Source organism: Penaeus vannamei, chromosome 22 (assembly GCF_042767895.1).
Source record: "Penaeus vannamei isolate JL-2024 chromosome 22, ASM4276789v1, whole genome shotgun sequence".
NCBI classification, from domain to species: Eukaryota; Metazoa; Arthropoda; class Malacostraca; order Decapoda; family Penaeidae; genus Penaeus; species Penaeus vannamei.
In genome coordinates, this window is record NC_091570.1 from 26,935,055 (window position 1) to 26,940,054 (window position 5,000).

Here is a 5,000-nt window from a genome sequence, read left to right on the forward strand (position 1 = left end):
GGATTAGAAAGTAATATCCATTTGTTATCTGTGTCTGAAAGGCGTACATTTATTAATAATCTATGTCAGTTGGGGAATCCATTGCAACTCACTGAAGCAGAAGTAGAAGGAAGCTATTTTATTATTATTATTATTATTATTATTAATTTCAAATTGGATTAGAAAGTAATATCCAGTTGTAATCTGTCTCTGAAAGGCGTACATTTATTAATAATCACTCAATGTATAGTTGGCCTTTATCAAAGAATCATCAATATTTAATTTGCTTATCTCATTTGCTAGAATTTGCCGTTTTTTCGTTTTTTGACGATAATGATTATAATGATAATAATCATAAGAATAATGACAATAATGATAATAATGATTATAATAATCATAAAGTCCATTTATGATGAAATAAAGGCGAAAAGCATTAAAATCCCCAAAGTCGAAAAAAACGGCAAAACTTAGCGTATTACAGCCTTTTGAGAGAAACGTCGAAAAAAACTTTTTTTCGGTTTTAAATGATAATTATGATGATTGTTGTAGTGTACGGCTGCGTACGTCCCGACTCGTAGGATGATGTCATCTCCAGTTGAAGTCGCCAAACTATTTATTGTTAAACCTGAATATTGTAAATATGTAATGGCCGATATGCACAGTTTTTACTATAACGGTTTGTTATCGGATTTTCTCCGCATTCTTTCCTGTATTTATCTTTTTCTAATATTCTTTCCTCTTGTCGACGTCTCCAAATTCTCGCGATAACCACCGAAGGAGGTGACGGTCGTTACCCTGCTTCTTTTTTGTTTTTCCCCTTCCCTCTCTCGTCTCGGTTGTTTGGATTGTCCAACTATCGGCTGGGTCTTCAGGCACCTCTTTTGCCTATATTCTTCTTTCGCGCCATGCCTGGGGCTTGGCCTGGGGGTTTCTTTCGGGGTATAAGTACTCGTGGTAGGGGGAAGGAAGATAACTTCGGTCCTGACCTCTGTCCCGCACTTTGGTCCTTCGCGGTTACAATTTTACCTGTGTTGTGCTCTCGCTCGGATTTACCCTGGGATATACTTCGCGCACGGATTTACCAGGATTGCTGAGTATCTCCTCAAAGCTAAGTGGTTGCTGGTTGTGTGTAGGAGACGACTGGTCTCTTTTGGACTTTAGCGTGACATGCTGCATTATCATCTGCAGGGTGCACTCTTTCGTGAAGTCCCATAACACTTTTGCGTATTTCCCAGTGTTTGAGAGCATTAGGACCAAGTGATTTAAAGGAACACTGCTTGAGGATCCGTACATCCAGTGTATTTTTATAACTGAGTTATTACTTAGTTTCTTTTCATTCCTGCCTGAGGATCCGTACCTCCTGGAATAAAGATCTTTTTAAGTACATTTACGTACTTTATCGTCGACTTGTTTTGTTTCGCTTAATGCGTGTTTGTTGATTTCTGCTTGATCTTGTGGGTGATCAAGCAGCCCTTTGTGATTGTCCCTCCAGTGTGACTTTCCCTTTTTACGACTAAGTTATTACTTAGTTTTATGTCGTTCGTACTTGAGGAGTCATACCTCCTGTACATATATTTTTTTAAAAGTTAATGTTAATGTTTCCTTTCGTCCCTGCTTGAGGATCCGTACCTCCGGGGATAAAGATCGTTAGCAGGATCTTTTTATATATTTTGTTTGATATATGTTTCTGTTGATTTCTGCCTGACCTTGTGGGTGATCAGGCAGACTTTGGTGATCCGTATCTCCTGATAAACAGCCCTTATCACATGATACGTGATTTTTGTTGTTTTCGTTTGTTGTTTAGGCTGATTCCTGTCTGACCTTGTGGGTGTTCAGGCAGTCTTCGTGACTAGTCCCTTCATTGACTTTGCCAGTTCAGCCTTCTTACTGAGTTATTGCTTAATTCTTTTGTTCACTGTTTACACAAGTACTCTTACTAAGTATCCGTCAGCATTAGCTTTGCTTTAACAGTTAACCTCCATTTAGGTTGGATGTTAACAGTTTAACGTAATTTAGGGACTTTGATGTTTTTATGCTGACCCCCTAGTAACAGTACTTCTGGAGTTGGGACGCCAACTTAGGGAAGACATTTTTATATTTCGTGGTAAGTTTTATCTGGTGTTAATTTCTCGTGCATCACCTCCGCTGTGATAAATCGGTGATGCACACACCTTTGTCTACTTTTCCATGACTTAAAATGCCTGTAACTCCCTAGTGAGTGCAATTTGCTCCCAAAAATAAACATCATACCATCATTGAGCTTTTACTCAACTCCAGTCAGAATAATTCATAGTCTTACCACCACTAAAGTTCTGGTTCTGACCAAGGTTAGATGCCTAAATCTATCTCGGACTCGGGTCTCCTAAACAGCACATCGCTGGTTGCTCTGACATCACGCAACCCTTGAAAGGCTGTAAAAAGGCTAGATAAATCAGAGAATATTAAGCTGATATCAAAAGAACAGATTCATTTAGCTATACCTGTGTTCCCGCTCCCAGCAGGCGGATGCTCAAACCGAAGGGAAGAAGAAGAATTTTCTGATCTTGCTTTTTTCTTCCAAACACGTCCACGCAGACGCTCAGCCTACGCTATCTCCCTTTTCACATCTACACACTTACACATCCAACATTCAGCACACACATTCTGTACTTTCTTTCCACCCTTCTCTGATACAACACCCACACCCACTTACACGACATACACGGTTCCCGAACCTACTAATCGGGTGGTGGCAGCGTGCCGTAGGCCTGGAACCTTACATCTGTTCACTGCAGACGAATCTTTCCCTTGAGCAAAAACTCTATATTCTCGGTTGAGCCCGGACTCAACCAGACATCTTAAAGTCTACTGGGTCTACGCCCCGCTACAATTGTAACATTAATTCAGGTAATTATGATGATTTTCATGATAATCCCTTTATTACTAACCATAATGATAATCATGATGATAATGACAATAATAAAGATAAAATTATAATTATCATGACAGTTTTGATAATTAATGCAATAATATCAGTAATTAAGTCTATTCTAATCATCATGCTAATAATGACAATAGAAATAATAATAACATTATTATCATTGTCATTATGATTATTATTACTGTCATTATTATTTCTAAAATTATCATTATTGTTATCATCATTATGAAAATAGTTATAATGATACAAATGACAATAATAATTAGCATAATAATTATTATAACTGCAATAAGGATAACGATAATGACAATTATGACGATAATGACTATAATGATAATAATCTTAAGAATAATGACAATCATGATAATATTGATGATAATAATAATCATAGTGTCCATTTATATTGAAATAAAGGCGAAAAGTAGTAAAATCCCAAAAGTCGAAAAACGGAAAAATCTAGCCCTTTGAGAGAAACGTCGAAAAAATCCTTTTCGCTTTTAAATGATTATTATGATGATTTTAACATTAATTCAGGTAATTATAATGATTTTCATAATAATTCCTTTACTATTAACCATAATGATGATAATCATGATGATAATGACAATAATAATGATAATGATAAAATGATAATTATAATGATAGTTTTGATAATTATCGCAATAATAGCAATAAATAATTCTATTCTGATCATTTTCATACTAATAATGACAATAGAAATAATATCATTATCATTGTCATTATAATTATTATTACTGTCATTATTATTTCTAAATTTATCATTGTTATTATCATTATAAAAATAATTATAATGATGAAAATGACAATAATGATTAGCATAATAATTATTATAACTGCATTAATGATAATAATAATGATAATTATGACAATAATGACTATAATGATAATAATCATGAGAATAATGACAATAAGGATATTAATGATGATGATAATAATTATAGAGTCAATTTGTAATGAAATAAAGGCATAAAGTAGTGAAATCTCAGAAGTCGAAAAAACGGCAAAATCTAGCGTATTACAGCCTTTTGAGAGAAACGTCAATTTTTTTTTCGCTTTTAAATGAAAATTAGGATGATTTTAGCATTAATTCATGCAATTATGATGATTTTCATGATCATTCCTTCATTATTAATCATAATGATGATAATCATGATGATAATGACAATAATAATGATAATAATGATAGAATGATAATTATAATGATAATTTTGATAATTACTGCAAAAATAGCAATAATTAAGTCTATTCTAATCATTTTCATATTAATAATGACAATAGAAATAATAATAATATCATAATCATTGTCATTATAATTATTATTACTGTCATTATTATTTCTAAGATTATCATTATTGTTATTAGCATTATAACTATTATTATTGTCATTATTATTTATAAAATTATCATTATTGCTATTATCATTATATAAATAGTTATAATGATAAAAATAGCAATAATAATTACCATAATAATTATTATAACTGCAATAATGATGATAAAAATAATGATAATCATGATGATAATGACTATAATGATAATAATCATGAAAATAATGACAGTAATGATAATAATGATTATAATCATTATTCAGTCCATTTATAATGAAATAAAGGCCAGGAGAAATAAAATCCCTTAAGTCGAAAAAACGGCAAAATCTAGCGTATTACAGCCTTTTGAGAGAAACGTCGAAAAAAAAACTTTTTCGCTTTTTAATGGTAATTATGAGGATTTTAACATTAATTCAGGTAATCATGATTTTTTTCATGATAATTCCTTTATTATTGACAATAATGATGATAATTATGATGATAATGACAATGATAATGACAATAATAATGATAAAATCATAATTATAATGATAATTTTGATTATTACTGCAATAATTAGCTCTATTCCAATAATTTTCATACTAATAATGGCAACAGAAATAATATTAACATCATTATCATTATCATTATAATTATTATTATTGTCATTATTATTTCTAAGATTATCATTATTACTACTATCATTATATAAATAGCTATAATGATAAAAATAGTAATAATAATTAGCATAATAATTATCATAGCTGCAATAG